The 18001-nt window shown below is 44.5% G+C and overlaps 1 protein-coding gene across 19 annotated transcripts in view; it reads right to left on the bottom strand.

Annotated features, from left to right (window-relative positions):
* The window catches only part of PROM1 (prominin 1), a 354664-nt gene that overhangs the window by 220876 nt on the left and 115787 nt on the right, over window positions 1-18001 (bottom strand). The window lies entirely within an intron of this gene.

Below are 18001 nucleotides of genomic sequence, written 5' to 3'. Positions count from 1 at the left end.
GCCTCAGTCTATCCCTGTCCCCCGGATTACCCCAGATGGCGAAGATGCTGGGGTCATGTACCTTACTATGCTCCTATCTAAACCTTATCTAATCCCTCCCCCACCCAGGGAGGTGAAAGGCTATTTCCAAACAATAGAATGGAAAACAGGGGAGGGATAGGTAGGAGAAACCAAATAGGAAAGGATGAGGATAGAATGCAAGTCCGCAAGGACAGGGTCCTCTCCCCTCTGTACCAGTCCGTCACTGTAAACCTGTTTACTGTAAACGATATCTATAACCCTGTATGTAACCCCTTTCTCATGTACAGCACCATGGAATTAATGGTATCTGTCCATATGACCACAATAAGCCATACACTCCATATAGGTGGCCTTTATGGAAGAGTGGGTAGGAAAAAGCCTTTACTTACACACAAAAATTGTAAGGCTCATTTTGACTTTGCTAAAAGCCATGTGGGAGACTCCCCAAATGTATGGAAGTAGAGGCTGTGGTCAGATTAGATAAAAATTTTAATATTTTGGCCACCAAGGTAAACACCATGTCTGGCGCCAAACTATCACAGCTCATCAACCCAAGAACACCATCCCCACAGTGAAACATGGTGGTGGCAGCAACATGCTGTGAGGATGTTTTTCAGCAGCAGGGACTTCAAACATGGTCCAAGTTGAGGAGAAAATGGATGGTGCAAAATACAAGGATATTTTTGATCAAAACTTGTTTCAGTCTGTCAGTGATTTGAGACTGGGACCGAGGTTCACCTTCCAACAAGATAATGACCCAGAGCATACTGACACAGCAACTCTCGAGTGGTTTAAGGGGAAACGTGTAAATGTTTTGGAGCAACCTAGTCTAGACTATAATCCAATAGAGAAGCTGTGGTCAGACTTGCAGATTGCTGTTCACCAGAGGAAAACATCTAACGTGAAGGAGCTGGAGCATTTTTGCCTTGAAGAATCCCAGTGACAAGATGTGGAAAGCTCATAGAGACTTATCTAAAGCGACTTGCAGCTGTAATTGCTGCAAAAGGAGACTGTACTGTCTTTAAGGCCGGTTTCACAAGTCAGTGTCTCCGGTATGTGTGGTGACAGTTTTCTCACGTACTGGAGACACTGACACGTAGATCCATTCAAATGAATGGGTATATGTACATGTCAGCGCGTTTTCATGGACCGTGTGTCCATGTGCAAAACACGCTGACATGTCTGTTTTTGAGCGACAGCACGGATCACACGGACCCATACAAGTCAATGGGTCCATGTAAACACTGCATGGATGGCGACCGTGTGCATTTTTATAGTCATAGGGTTAAAATTGAAACAAATTGTTTTAATACACGGACAGCACATGGATGCCACATGGATGGTACACACGGACACGGATATCTCCGGTACCGGAAATATCAGGACATGTGAGACCATCCTAATAGTTATGGACACTGAAGAGTTTTGTTATTTTGCCCTTTATGTTGTTTACTTCACAATAAAATGAAAACTAAAATGTTCACAGTTGTAGGCATGTCCTTTACATGAACTGGTGCAAAGCCTAAAAAAACAAAACCGTGAAATACCAGGTTGTGAGGTAGGAAAACCCCAAAAAGCCAAGGTTGGGGTGGCGGGTGAATACTTTTGCAAGCCACTGCATAATGAGTGAAAGAAACAAGCACCAATTTTCACACTGTAATTCCTACTGTTGCCATTAAGTGGCGCTGTTTTCCATTTATAATGTCACTTTAATTTCTGCCATGCTTGTATAGGATAATGCTATTGTTTCTGAGCTATGGAAGGTGTAAACTAGAGATGCGATCAGCCAGAATATAGACGTCTGCAGCCCAATACTCCTATACTTTACAGAGGTTCTCTGGAAGAAATGTAACTAATCTCGTCAGCACAGTGATCTACTCTCTACAGCGGAGCAATGATTGAACTTCTGTACTGATAATGGATTTATATTCAGTAACCGTGAAGCTAGCATTAAGCACGACACACAGCGAGCGTTCATCTAGCAGCGATTTCCCCTGTACATAAGCGCAAATGCTTGTAAGGACCTGTTAGATAACAATGGAGAGGTTAATGAGCGGACCAAGAAATGGGCAACATTGAAAAATGTAGATGGAGTGGTCGACCAATGTAGCTTAGTGCAGCAGATGAAAAACACGTCACGCTTAATTCCCTTTAACCCCTTCATGAACGGAGCTTTTTACATTTTTGCGTTTTCGGTTTTCGCTCTACTTCTTCCCAGAGCCATAACGTTTTTATTTTTCCTGTCAATATGGCCATGTGAGGGATTATTTTTTGCGGGACAAGTTGTAATTTTGAACGACACCATTTTACCATGTTGTGTAACAGAAAATAGGAAAAAAATTCCTAGTGCGGTGAAATTGCAAAGAAAGTGCAATTCCACACATTTCTTTTTCCTTTGGCTTTTTTGCTAGGTTCGCTAAACGCTAAAACTGACCTGCCATTATGATTCTCCAGGTCATTACGAGTTCATAGACACCAAACATGTCTAGGTTCTTTTTTTATCAAAGTGTTGAAAAATAATTCCAAAGTGTGCTAAAAAAAAAATAAAACATTTCGGCCATTTTCCGATACCCGTAGCCACTTCATTTTTCGTTATCTCTGGTTGCGTGAGGGCTTAATTTTTGCGTGCTGAGCTGATATTTTTATGGATACCATTTTTGTGCAGATACGATCTTTTGATCGCCCGTTATTGCATTTTAATGCAATGTCGTGGCAACCAAAAAAACGTAATTCTGACGTTTTGATTTTTTCTCTTGCTATGACATTTAGCGATCAGGTTAATCCTTTTTTATTGATAGAACAGGCGATTCTGAATGCGGCAATACCAAATATGTGTATGTTTGATTTTATTTTTAATGTTTTATTTTGAATTGGGCAAAAGGGGGGTGATTTGAACTTTTTTTTATTTTTTTTTCATATTTTTAAACACTTTTTTTAACTTTTTCATGCTTCATGGGAGGCTAGAAGCTGCCACAACCTGATCAGCTCTGCTACATAGAGGCGATGCTCAGCTCGCCCCTATGTAGTAGAATTGCAGACTTGCTTTGAGCGCCGACCACAGGGTGGCGCTCACAGCAATCCGGCATCAACAACCATGGTTGTCATGCCGATGCACCCATGACCCCTGATCACGTGACGGGGGTCAGCGTGCGTGTATGTCCGGCCCGAAGGCCGGAAGCACGCGTTAAATGCCACTGTCAGAGTTTGACAGCAGCATTTAACAAGCTAATAGGCACGGGCGGATCGGGATTCCACCCACGCCTACTGTTCAAAACAGCTGACATATTCTGGCTTTGAGGTGGGCTCACCGCCGGAGCCCACATCAAAGTGGGGGATATTGACGTCGGACATACTATCCCGTCTGACGTCAGTAAGGGGTTGAAATCAGAAGATGTCCAGCAGTGCCATTAGTTTAGAACAGGCAGCAACCAGTGGGATTCAGTTACTCGGATGTCTGACCGACCAGAAGTGGTCTTCATTGCAGCCAAAACCCAGACCTGCAACATGGAAACAAGGCCAAGAGACTCAACTATGCATGAAAACATCAGAATTGAGGTGAAGAAAAATGGCACCAGGTGCTCAGGACTGATGAGTCAAAGTGTGAAATATTTGGCTATCAATAAACTGCTGGAGGGAGAAAAAGCACAATAGGGTCTAAATTCCAATTGAATTTACTCATCAGATCGAGCCCAAACACAGGCTCATGAGATTGTCAGCTGCTGCAGATCCACCCGGTCTCCTCGTAACCAGCCAAAGTGAAAAAAGTGGATTATCTCCGTTCTGCTTTTTTTATTCATCAAGCAGCGTGGAGATAATCCACTTTTTTTCCAAATATTTGGCTATGACAAAAGGCAGTTTGTTTTTGAATGGCTGGCGAACGGTACAATAATGAGTGTGTGCAGCCCACAGTGAAGCATGGTGGAGGTTCTGAGAAAGTTTAGGCTGCATTTCAGCAAATTGAATTGTGGACACTCATTCGTCATATATTACCATTAGGGAGACGTCTGTTCGGCCCATAGAGCTGCATTTCTCCAGCTGTTCCACAACTACAAGTCCCAGGATTCCTCTGTCAGGGGATGTTGAGAATGATAGCTTTGCCATAGCGTGGAAACCTGCCATAGGGCATGGTCTGCAGTGATGTACTGCACAGATAATACCACATTGCAATATTCATATGGTTTGCAAATTCTTCACCCTCACCACATTGGTTATACAGTGAAAACCACAGACCTCATTTCCCATAGACGCAATTCTAGGAACATTTCCTAAAATCCTATTACACGTGGTGCCAGTAATAATGGCGTAGCTGCGGCAGGCGTACATTCATCACCATGTACCTTCCCTGTGGAGTGTTATCGTTTTGTCAGCCCCAGTCTGGACATGATTGTGTGTTTTTACGGTTCATTTGATTTGCAAGGTCAGGATTTCTTTAATAACACTGGCTAAACATCAGATTTTGCCACTCTGCTGCACTAATCTGCTCCTGGGGGTCACAATGGCACGAATATACAAACCAATAATAAATGAAAGTCATTACAATGTAGCAGCGGTGACGGTAATTCATGGATATTAGTGTGAGCAGAGCAGCTGATAGCAGTGGATGGACCTCATATATTTTTTTGGTGAACTGATTGACCACAAAAAAAAAAAAAAAACAGAAGGCAGATTTTACTTTGATCCATGTTGTGGGTCAAAGTCACCAATGCAAGGTAAGTTCCCCATTAAAAAAAAAAGAATAATTTACAGATGATATTTTACTAGTTAACAGCTCCTTAAGGCCTACCGTATTTTTCCGACCATAAGACGCACTTTTTTTCCTCCAAATTTGGGAAGAAAGTGTGGGTGCGTCTTATGGTCCGGATGTAGCATGTGGGGAGGGGGACAGCAGTGAGTGGGATCGCACTGTTATGCCACTTCAGGATGTCCCCGCTGCCCAGAATCAGCGCTGGGGAAACCATATGGTCCAGACGATTAAGTGCAGTGAATATTCATTAGCGGCTCCCCGCCCACCTATCAGCTGAGTGGTGAGCCGGGAGCAGCAAATGAATACTGCACTTAAGCAGGGACACACATGGCTTCTCCAGCGCTGATTCCTACAGCAGCTGGGGAGGTCTGTGTGTCCGGGGGAGGAGGAGGCAGCAGCAGCAGGGGCCAGAGGAGAGAGGAGATCGCTGCATACCTGCCTGCCATGCCTGGGCTGGACGCCAAATGCTGTGCACAAACAGGACCTGTTTGATGTCAGGAGTGGGCGGGCTGGAGCATCACATGGCAGCTCAGAGCCCTCCCTCTTCTTGACATCATCACAGGTCCTTCAGGCTTCAGTCCCGCCTCCATGGACAAAGATAGGTATTTCAGCAGAATTATAAATACATTTATTGTGGGAATAGCAGAAACAAAAACTAAAAGAGCCACCTTGTTAGACTGCAGCATTACTGCTGCACAAGGTGGCTCTTTTAGTTTATAACGGCTGGAAGGGGGTGAAGAGGCCCTTTAACTGAATTACGATAAGTGCTAAAAGTGTGATTGTAATGGCCCATAGAATAAAACTAATATGTTATTTACAACATAAAGTAAACAGCAAACACAAATTATAATAAAATAATGACAGAATTGCTTTTAGTTTATCTCTCCTTCTGTCCTCAAATATTGGAACATAGTTAACAATAATTATGTACTGTAAAATCGTGGCATTACTAACTACAACTTGTCCCTCGAAAACGTCATGGTACAGCTACAGCGATCGGAAACTTACAAAAAAACAAAACAACTTATGGCTTATGGAATAATTTTAAAAAATGCATAAAAAACCCAACATAGGCAGATATTTGACTAATAATGATTTTTAGTAAGGAGACCTGCGGCCAGTCCAGATATCGCAGTCTGTACACAGAAACTCGGACCTGTGGGAATGAAAGTGTTCAGCATGTCTGATATTAGCATCACCCACGGTGTGTGAGCATTATATTGTTGATGTGGCTATTAGGTCTTCGGTTACCTACCTTTTTAACCCCTTTCCGACATGGGGCGTAATAGTAAGCCTATGCCGGATTCCCCCTGTTTGGTGCAGTCTCCTGCGCTGAGCCTGCACCTTTCCAGGCAAATAACATCTGACCTATACAACTGACATGTGCCCGCGACAGCCGCAAGTGGAATTGCAATCCACCCGCGGCTGTTAACTAGTTAAATGACGCTGTCAGTCTCTGACAGAGGCATTTAACTCGTGCTTACAGGAAGCACGTCACTAATACCGCCCATCGGTGAGCCGGTCACATGATCGCGGGTCACCGATGAGTCGGCATGACAACTAGAGGTCTGCAGCAGATCTCTATGATTGTCATTGCGTAGATTGCTATGAGCGCTGCCCCATGGTCTGCGCTCATAGCAAATGAGCATTTCTGCTACACACAGGCGATCTAATCATCGCCTACGTGTAGCAGAGGCAATCAGACAACTGCAGCTTCTAGTCTCCCATGGAGACTATTGAAGTATGCAAAAAGTAAAAAAAAAAAATGTTTTTAAAAATATTTAAAAAATAAGAAATACCGGTATATAAAAAAGTTTGTATCACCCAACTTTTGCCCCATTCAAAATAAAACAATTAAAAAAAAACACAAACATACACATATTTGATATCACTGCGTTCAGAATCACTCGATCCATCAATATAAAAAAATAATTAACCAAATTGCTAAACGGCGTAACAAGAAGAAAATTCATAACCCCAGAATGAAATTTTTTGGGTCGCCGCTACATTGCAATATTATGCAATAATGGGCCATCAATAAATGGTATCAATAAAAATGTAAGCTTGGTGCGCCAAAAAATAAGCCCTCACTCAGCCCAAGATCACGAAAAATGGAGACCTTACAGGTACAAATTTGGGATTTTTTTCCCCACCTAAATAAAAAAAAGATCGTAGATATGTTTGGTGTCTGATCTGGAGAATCATAATGGCAGGTCAGTTTTAGCATTTAATGAACATGGTACAAAACAAACAAAAAAACACAACAACTGTGGAAAGTGGAATTGCACTTCTCTTGCAATTTCACCACACTTCAATTTTTTTTCCTGTTTTCCAGTACACGATATGTTAAAACCAATAGAGTTGATCTGTAAAACTTGTTCCACAAAAAAAACAAGCCCTCACATGGCCATATTGATAGAAAAATAAAAAAGTTATGGCTCTGGGTAGAAAGGGTGCGAAAACCAGAAATTTAAAAGCTGAAATAACCCTGGTCATTAAGGGGTTAAAGGATGAGCATCTGGAGCAGTACTCAACCTGTCTTGTTGGATTGTTAAGGCTAAAATTGGTCACACATAATAGATAGGTGTTGGACGATTTATCGTTTGGCTGACAGTTGTCTCTCTCCATTCCCCTGTACTAAGAGGTTTCTTCCTGCATTCCAACCACCCCATCCTTATATCCCTTTGTAACGGGGTCTACTGTGCTGTAGTACCTCTTTCAGCAACCCCCGTGTTTCAGGAGGTCCACTCTGCTTTTGCTGGATTCTGAATGAAGGACGCTGGCTGGAATTCCTTGATTATGTGAGAGCATATAAAAGCTGACTGCTACTCCACGTATTTCCAGTCTAAAAGAACACACTTTATTCACAGGCCACAGAATATATAACACAGATACACAGGGCAGGCCAATAGAAAAAGCAGGCCAGACCTACATTACAATAGCCGCAGGGGGCCGGAGCCTGCTGATATTTACTGTGGGAATTACAAAGGTGGGGGAGGTCAGAAGGAGAATATCTTGTCCCCTCTGACCAGGGGCGCAGCCTGTGGACTGATGCATTTCACATGGAACCTATTATACATAATATATACTGCATAACATATTCTTGGTGCTGGGGGTTCTGTAACACCCCTGACATCTACTGGAGGACAGTCGGGGGGTCCACATGCTCATTAGATGGTTGGTTGAAATCTTCGAGTTCAACTATCTTTTATCTAATGTGTACAGAAGCCTTTATAGATATTGGCTTTTGGATTTTAGGTCCTGCTTATCGGACCTTGGGGTGGTGGCCAGATCTGCAAGCGGCTCATTGAGTCTCTGGGACGACGGCATTAGAGCTCCTATACATTTAGACCCAGATTCAACAAGACTGATGACGTTCACGTCAGTCTTGACGAGGATCCGTGCTGGAGTCAGACGTTCCTGATTTATCAACAGGCACACACCTCTTAATGAATCAGGAGCATCTGACAAGTTGCGTGCACCTTTGTGCATCTAGTCTCAAATCTGGCGTATGGAGCCCCACAGCTTATGAATTAGACAAGCTATATCATCACATCCCTGATGCACCCGTCCTGCTCCAGCTCTGCCAATTTTGGCAGTGCTGGAAGAAACTGGTATGAAAATGCCAAAATTTGCAATTATTTTATGCAACTTTGAGGCCTTTGTGTGCACTCAATTAACGCTAACTAGAACTTTACTTTTTAGGCTATGTGCACACATCATCTTTTTCAGGTGGATTCTGCCTGGAACCCACCTGAAAAAGCACTCAACAAATGTAAAAATTAAAGAACAGATATGCACTGAATTGCAAAAACTAAAGTGCTGTGCACAAGTTCTGTCTTTTGTGACTTCTTTTATCCGCTTCAGGCGTCGAAAGCTTAGAAGCAGCTAAAAGAATTGACAGGTTCATGCTTCAGGCGGCTTCCACTTCTACTTAAAATTATTACATTTTGCAGGTACACTGTTGCCTAAGAGACGCCATTGCGCATACGCTTATACCGGTTTCCCATTAATGTTTTTCAATTTTTTTAACAGCCTCACACTTTTATATCAGAAACGTTATTGGACACAATGTTAAAAAAAATAGGTCCAACTTTCATCCTTTTTTTAAATTGATTGAAAAAGAGCAGCAGTTTTTTTATTTTTATAGGATGTATAAACTGCAAAGGGATGAAAACTGATACGTGCACAAGCATATGTTCAACGTTTACCGATATGACATAGGTTTTTCCCATAGTAGGAAACAAGCCTTGGTCAAAAAGAGCTCGGTGTATCAGCGACAGCCCAATTTTTGTATGTCACTGAATCCACCAATGGACAAGTGAGCAGAGGGGTAATGTACACTCCATGACAAGTTCATATCAGATCAAAGCCAAGCAGCGAACAAAAAGCCCCTGTCTGCAGCCACTATTGAGCATCCACAAGATACAAAGGAGCTTGACCAGACATAACCTGATTAGATCAGTACTTGTGTCCTCTAATAATAGGGAGCTTAACGTCAACCCAGCTGTTGTGCTTTGTGCATGGTGGTTGTCTCTACAGTGAGTACAAAGCTTGTTGTTTACAGGCTGGAAAACAGGAGAAATGTCTCCGCGTCTTGTACTAAAAAGTAGACGATGGCTATTAATAATTTTTATTTATATAGCGCCAACATATTCCGCAGCACTTTACAATTAAGCGGGGACATGTACAAACAATAAATTCGGTATGGGTTAAGACAATTTAAACAGTGACATTAGGAGTGAGGTCCCTGCTCGCAAGCTTACAATCTACAAGGAAATGGGGGGACACAATAGGTGAAAAGTGCTTGTTATTTCAGGTCTCGCAATTATAATAAATAGGGATTTTCATATGAAGCTGCATGATCCGGTCATCAGCCCATGTGTTTAAGTGCAATAGTCAAGTATCAAGTGCAGTTATCGCGTGCATGGAGGGTGTGGAGACAGATGAATAGTAGGGTGCAGATTCAGAGTAATATTTGGAAGGAGGGAACAGTGCAAAGTTAGTTTACGGAGTAGTTGATGTGGTAGGCTTGTTTGAAGAGATGGGTTTTCAAAGCGCGCTTGAATAGGTCGGGGCTAGGTATCAGTCTGATCGTCTGGGGAAGTGCATTCCAGAGAGCTGGCGCAGCACGAGAGAAGTCTTGGAGACGGAGGTGTGAGGTTCGGATTACAGGGGATGTTAGTCTTAAGGTAGCGTCACACTCAGCAACTTTGCAACGAGAACGACAACGATCCATGACGTTGCAGCGCCCTGGATAGCGATCTCGTTGTATTTGACACGCAGCAGCGATCTGGATCCCGCTGTGCCATCGCTGGTCGGATCTAGAAGTCCAGAACTTTATTTCGTCGTCAGGTCGGCGTGTATCGTCATGTTTGACATCAAAAGCAATGATGCCAGCAACGTTTTACATGGAGCTAACAACCAGTGAGAACGATACGTGAGTCGCCGTTACGTCACTGGATCGCTCCTGCATCGTTCTGGAGTTGCTGTGTTTGACGTCTCTACAGCGACCTAAACAGCGACGCTCCAGCGATCGGCTCGTTGTCTATATCGCTGCAGCGTCGCTGAGTGTGACGGTACCTTTAGGTCATTTGTAGAACGGAGGGCACGTGTAGGGCGATAGACAGAGATGAGAGAGGAGATATAAGGTGGTGCAGAACTGTGGAGAGCTTTGTGGATGAGAGAGATGAGTTCATACTGGACCCTGTAGCGAATGGGTAGCCAGTGTAATGACTGGCACAAGATGGAGGCATCGGTGAAGCGGCTAGACAGAAATATGACTCTGGCTGCAGCATTCAAGATGGATTGGAGAGGAGAAAGTTTGGTAAGGGGGAGACCGATCAGAAGAGAGTTGCAATAGTCCAGACGGGAATGAATGAGAGCGACAGTAAGAGTCTTAGCAGTTTCAACGGTGAGAAAAGGTCGGATTCTGGAGAGGTTTTTAAGATGCAGGTGACAAGAGCGAGTGAGTGATGGGATATAGGGAGTAAAGGAAAGTTCGGTGTCGAATATGACCCCAAGACAGCGGGCATGCTGCTTGGGAGTTATGGTTGAACCCTCCCGGGTAATTTCGATGTTGGGTAGAGTGAGGTTAGTAGAAGGGAGAAACACAAGAAATTCCGTTTTGGAGAGATTAAGTTTCAGGTAGAGGGAGGACATGATGTTAGAGACGGCAGACAGACAATCCTTGGTATTTTGAATTAGGGTAGGGGTGATGTCGGGGGAAGAAGTGTTTAATTGGGTGTCATCAGCATAGAGATGATACTGGAGACCAAATCTGCTGATTGTTTGTCCAATAGGGACCCTGTAAAGAGAGAAGAGGAGGGGGCCTAGGACTGAGCCTTGCGGAACCCCGATAGTAAGGGGATGAGGAGAGGAAGAGGAGCCGGCAAAAGATACAGTGAATGAGAGGTCAGAGAGGTAGGAGGAGAACCAGGAGAGGGCTGTGTCCTTGAGGCCTATGGAGCGGAGCATAGTGAGGAGGAGCTGGTGATCCACAGTGTCAAATGCAGCAGAGAGATCCAGGAGAATCAGCAGAGAGCAATGACCTTTGGATTTAGCTGTTATTAGATCATTAGAGACTTTAGTGAGGGCAGTTTCAGTGGAGTGTAAGGAGTGGAAACCAGATTGTAAGGGGTCAAGAAGAGAGTTATCCGAGAGATAGCGGATAAGACGGGAGTGGACCAAGTGTTCCAGGAGTTTAGAGATGAAGGAAAGGTTAGAGACAGGTCTGTAGTTAGCAGTGCACTTCTGGTCCAGGGATGGCTTTTTAAGTAAAGGGGTTATGATGGCATGTTTAAATGAGGAGGGAAAGATACCTGAAGAAAGAGAGAGGTTAAATATTTTAGTCAGGTGAGTGGTGACCACTGGAGACTGCAGGATATGTGAAGGAATGGGGTCACTGTTGCAGGTTGTAGGCCGAGCAGAAGCGAGGAGCTTCAAAACTTCTTCTTCTGAAACAGGCTCAAAGATGTCTAGTGAGCTTGAGGTGCGGCAGGGAAGGGGATCCAGGCACTGAGGAGATTGCGCTGAGAATTCTGATGGATGTGGTTGATTTTTTCTGAGAAATAAGTGGCCAGATCCTCACCGCTGAGGTTGGTGATGGGAGCCTGTACTTTAGGTTTCAGGAGGGAGTTTAAGGTTTCAAAAAGTCATTTTGTGTTGCTGGATAGTGAGGTGATGAGGGTGGTGAAGTAGGATTGTTTGGCCAGAGAAAGGGCAGAGTTATAGGTTTTGAGCATGAACTTATAGTGGATGAAGTTTTCTGCTAAGAGAGATTTTCTCCACTGCCACTCTGCACACCTTGAGCAACGCTGAAGAAAGCGTGTTTGCATAGTGTGCCAGGGCTGCCATTGTCTGTGTCAGGTCTTTCTGCGTGTAGAAGGTGCTGCTTCATCTAGGGCATTCTTCAGTGTATTATTGAAGTGAGACAATGCTAAGTCTGGACAGGAGAGGGAGGAGATGGGGGCTAGAGATGTGTGGAGATTGTTCACAAGCTGCTGGGTATTAATGGTACGTGTAATCTGATAAGTGTGGTAAGTGGTGGTGTCCCATGTTATGACCTGGTGGTTAAGAGGCCACACTGAAATGACCTGGTGGCTAAAACGCAACATGGAACGAGCTCTGAGAAGGTGGTATCTCTACTGACCGCAGTCCCTAATCCTAACAACACAACTAGAAATAGCCGTGGGATGTTCCTGACACTCCCTAGACACCTCGTCACAGCCTCAGATATAACTGCCCCTAAAGAAGGAAATAGAAAGCTATCTTGCCTCAGAGAAACCCCCAAAAGGAAAGACAGCCCCCCACAAATATTGACTGTGAAAGGAGGAGAGGGAAATGACGAACACAGAAATGAAATTAGATTTCAGCAAAGGGAGGCCAAAACTAAACTAGATAGACAGAGAGCAAAGGATACTGTGCGGTCAGTATTAAAAACTACAAAATCCACGCAGTTTACAAAAATGAACTCCACACCGACTTACGGTGTGGAGGGGCAAATCTGCTTTCCCAGAGCTTCCAGCTAGCCTGAATAAGACATAGTGACAAGCTGGACAAAAGAGACAAAAATGCAAAGCAATAGAGTCCAAACAAATGGACAAACAAAACTAGCAAAACTTATCTTTTGCAGACAAGGACTGGCCATATGAGAAATCCAAGGGAAGAATCAAATCCAACCAAGAACATTGACAGCAGGCATGGACTAAGGCCCAGAGCAGGTTTAAATAACAAACCCAGGCAAGGCGATTAGTGAAGGCAGCTGCCACAGCTACCTAACGGAGCAGCAGCTCCACTCGAAACCACCAGAGGGAGCCCAAGGGCAGAACTCGCAAACATACCATCAGCAACCACAAGAGGGAGCTCCAGAACGGAACTCACAACAGTACCCCCCCCTTGAGGAGGGGTCACCGAACCCTCACCAGAGCTCCCAGGCCGATCAGGACGAGCCAAATGGAAAGCATGAACCAAATCGGGAGCATGAACATCGGAGGCAACAACCCAAGAATTATCCTCCTGGCCATAACCCTTCCACTTGACCAGATACTGAAGCTTCCGCCTCGAAAAACAAGAATCCAAAATCTTCTCTACCACATATTCCAATTCCCCCTCAACCAACACCGGAGCAGGAGGATCAACGGAGGGAACCATAGGTACTACATATCTCCGCAACAAGGATCTATGGAACACATTATGAATGGAAAAGGAAGCTGGAAGGGGCAAATGAAAAGACAATGGATTGATAATTTCAGAAATCTTATAAGGCCCAATAAAGCGAGGCTTGAACTTAGGCGAAGAAACCTTCATAGGAACATGACGAGAAGACAACCAGACCAAATCCCCAACACGAAGCAGGGGACCAACACACCGACGACGGTTAGCAAAACGCTGAGCCTTCTCCTGAGACAACGTCAAATTGTCCACCACATGAGTCCAAATTTGCTGCAACCTGTCCACCACGGAATCCACACCAGGACAGTCAGAAGGCTCAAGCTGCCCTGAAGAAAAACGAGGATGAAAACCAAAGTTACAAAAAAAAGGCCAAACAAAGGTAGCCGAACTAGCCCGATTATTAAGGGCAAACTCGGCCAACGGCAAAAAGGTCACCCAATCATCCTGATCAGCAGACACTAAGCATCTCAAATAGGTTTCCAAGGTCTGATTGGTTCGCTCCGTTTGGCCATTTGTCTGAGGATGGAATGCAGAGGAAAAAGACAAATCAATGCCCATTCTAGCACAAAAGGACCGCCAAAACCTAGAAACGAACTGGGAACCTCTGTCAGACACAATATTCTCCGGAATACCATGCAAACGAACCACATGCTGAAAAAATAATGGAACCAAATCAGAAGAGGAAGGCAACTTAGGCAACGGCACCAAATGGACCATCTTAGAAAACCGGTCACAAACCACCCAGATGACAGACATCTTCTGAGAAACAGGAAGATCAGAAATAAAATCCATAGAAATATGCGTCCAGGGCCTCTCAGGAATAGGCAAAGGCAAAGGCAACCCGCTGGCATGGGAACAACAAGGCTTAGCCCGAGCACAGGTCCCACAGGACTGCACAAACGAACGCACATCCCGCGACAAGGAAGGCCACCAAAAGGACCTAGCCACCAAATCTCTGGTACCGAAAATCCCAGGGTGACCAGCCAACACCGAACAATGAACCTCAGAAATTACCCTACTAGTCCATCTATCAGGAACAAACAATTTCCCCACAGGACAGCGGTCAGGTTTATCAGCCTGAAACTCCTGAAGTACCCGCCGTAAATCAGGGGAGATGGCAGAAAGAATCACCCCCTCCTTGAGGATCCCAGCCGGCTCAAGAACTCCCGGAGAATCAGGCAAAAAACTCCTAGAAAGGGCATCAGCCTTCACATTCTTAGATCCAGGAATATACGAGACCACAAAATCAAAACGTGAGAAAAACAAAGACCACCGAGCCTGTCTAGGATTCAACCGCTTAGCAGACTCGAGGTAAATCAGATTCTTGTGATCAGTCAAGACCACCACGCGATGCTTGGCTCCCTCAAGCCAATGTCGCCACTCCTCAAATGCCCACTTCATAGCCAACAACTCCCGATTGCCGACATCATAATTACGCTCAGAAGACGAAAATTTTCTGGAGAAGAAGGCACAAGGTTTCATCAAAGAGCCATCAGAATTTCTCTGAGACAAAACTGCCCCTGCCCCAATCTCAGAAGCATCAACCTCAACCTGAAAAGGGAGAGAAACATCTGGCTGACGCAACACAGGGGCAGAAGTAAAACGATGTTTAAGCTCCTGAAAGGCCTCAACAGCCGCAGAGGACCAATTCACCACATCAGCGCCCTTCCTCGTCAAATCGGTCAAAGGCTTCACCACACTAGAAAAATTAGCAATAAAGCGACAATAAAAATTGGCAAAGCCCAAAAATTTCTGAAGGCTCTTTACAGAAGTAGGTCGAGTCCAATCATGAATGGCCTGGACTTTAACAGGGTCCATTTCAATAGCCGAGGGAGAAAAAATGAAACCCAAAAAGAAACCCTCTGAACTCCAAAGAGGCACTTAGACCCCTTCAGAAACAACGCATTAGTACGAAGGACCTGAAACACCATCCTAACCTGCTTCACATGAGACTCCCAATCATCGGAGAAAACCAAAATATCATCCAAATACACAATCATAAATTTATCCAGATAATTCCAGAAGATATCATGCATAAAGGACTGAAATACCGATGGAGCATTAGAGAGCCCGAATGGCATTACAAGATATTCAAAATGGCCTTCAGGCGTATTAAATGCTGTTTTCCATTCATCACCTTGTTTAATACGCACAAGATTATACGCCCCTCAGAGGTCGATTTTAGTAAACCAACTAGCACCCTTAATCCGAGCAAACAAATCAGAAAGCAAAGGTAACGGATACTGGAATTTGACAGTGATCTTATTGAGAAGGCGATAATCTATACAGGGTCTCAAGGAGCCATCCTTCTTGGCAACAAAAAAAAATCCCGCTCCCAATGGTGACGAAGACGGGCGAATATGCCCTTTCTCCAAGGACTCCTTTACATAACTCCGCATAGCGGCATGCTCTGGCACAGACAGATTGAAAAGTCGACCCTTAGGGAACTTACAGCCAGGAATCAAATTAATGGCACAATCGCAGTCCCTATGAGGAGGCAGGGAACTGGACTTGGGCTCATCAAATACATCCTGGAAATCCGACAAAAACTCAGGAACTTCAGAAGAAGGGGACGAGGAAATGGACATCAAAGGAATATCACTATGTATCCCCTGACAACCCCAACCAGTCACAGACATAGATCTCCAATCCAGCACTGGATTATGTTCCTGTAACCATGGAAAACCCAGCACAACAACATCATGCAAATTATGCAACACCAAAAAACGAATATTTTCCTGATGTGCTGGAGCCATGCACATGGTTAACTGTGTCCAGTACTGAGGTTTATTCTTGGCCAATGGCGTAGCATCAATCCCCTTTAAGGGAATAGGACTCTGCAAAGGCTGTAAGGAAAAACCACAGCGCCTGGCAAACTCTAAGTCCATTAAGTTCAGGGCAGCGCCAGAATCCACAAATGCCATAACAGAAAAGGACGACAATGAGCAAATCAGGGTAACAGACAAGAGAAATTTAGGCTGCACAGTACTAATGGTAACAGACCTAGGGACCCTCCTAGTACGCTTAGGGCAATCAGAAATAGCATGAGCTGAATCACCACAGTAAAAACACAGCCTATTCTGACGTCTGAATTTCTGCCTTTCTGCTCTAGTCAAAATCCTATCACATTGCATAGGCTCAGGACTTCGCTCAGAGGACACTGCTATATGGTGCACCGCCTTGCGCTCACGCAAGCGCCGATCAATCTAAATGGCTAGAGACATAGATTCGCTCAAACCGGTAGGCGTAGGAAAGCCCACCATAACATCTTTAAAGGGACACTGTCACCTGAATTTGGAGGGAACAATCTTCAGCCATGGAGGCGGGGTTTTTGGGTTTTTGATTCACCCTTTCCTTACCCGCTGGCTGCATGCTGGCTGCAATATTGGATTGAAGTTCATTCTCTGTCCTCCGTAGTACACGCCTGCGCAAGGCAATCTTACCTTGTGCAGGCATGTACTACGGAGGACAGAGAATGAACTTCAATCCAATATTGCAGCCAGCATGCAGCCAGCGGGTAAGGAAAGGGTGAATCAAAAACCCAAAAACCCCGCCTCCATGGCTGAAGATTGTTCCCTCCAAATTCAGGTGACAGTGTCCCTTTAAGGGTTTCAGAAAGACCTTTTCTGAAAATAGCAGCCAGCGCCTCTTCATTCCATTTAGTGAGCACAGACCATTTTCTAAATTTCTGGCAATATAACTCTGCCGCTTCCTGACCCTGACACAGGGCCAACAGTGTTTTCTCAGCATGCTCTACAGAGTTAGGTTCGTCATACAACAATCCGAGCGCCTGAAAGAATGCATCTACATTCAATAATGCCGGATTCCCTGTTTCAAGAGCAAATGCCCAGTCTTGAGGATCACCACGCAGTAAGGATATGATGATTTTCACTTGCTGAATGGGATCACCAGAAGAACGGGGTTTCAAAGCAAAAAACAATTTGCAGCTATATTTAAAGTTCAAAAAACTTGGATCTGTCCCCAAAAAACAAATCAGGAGTAGGAATTCTTGGCTCTAGAGCCGGAGTCTGAACAATATAATCTTGGATACTCTGGACTCTTGCAGCAAGTTGATCCACACGAGAAAACAAACCCTGAACCTCCATACCAGAGCATATATCCAGCACCACCCAGATATCAAGAGGAAAAAGAAGACAGAACAGAGCACAGAAAAAAAATGGTTCAGAACTCATCTTTTTTCCTTCTTTTGAGATGCATTCAATTCATTCTTGGCCTGCTGTACTGTTATGACCTGGTGGTTAAGAGGCCACACTGAAATGACCTGGTGGCTAAAACGCAACATGGAACGAGCTCTGAGAAGGTGGTATCTCTACTGACCGCAGTCCCTAATCCTAACAACACAACTAGAAATAGCCGTGGGATGTTCCTGACACTCCCTAGACACCTCGTCACAGCCTCAGATATAACTGCCCCTAAAGAAGGAAATAGAAAGCTATCTTGCCTCAGAGAAACCCCCAAAAGGAAAGACAGCCCCCCACAAATATTGACTGTGAAAGGAGGAGAGGGAAATGACGAACACAGAAATGAAATTAGATTTCAGCA

Source organism: Ranitomeya imitator, chromosome 1 (genome assembly GCF_032444005.1).
Source record: "Ranitomeya imitator isolate aRanImi1 chromosome 1, aRanImi1.pri, whole genome shotgun sequence".
NCBI classification, from domain to species: Eukaryota; Metazoa; Chordata; class Amphibia; order Anura; family Dendrobatidae; genus Ranitomeya; species Ranitomeya imitator.
The sequence above is the reverse complement of the archived record's forward strand: the minus strand, read 5'-3'. Positions and strand labels throughout refer to the sequence as shown.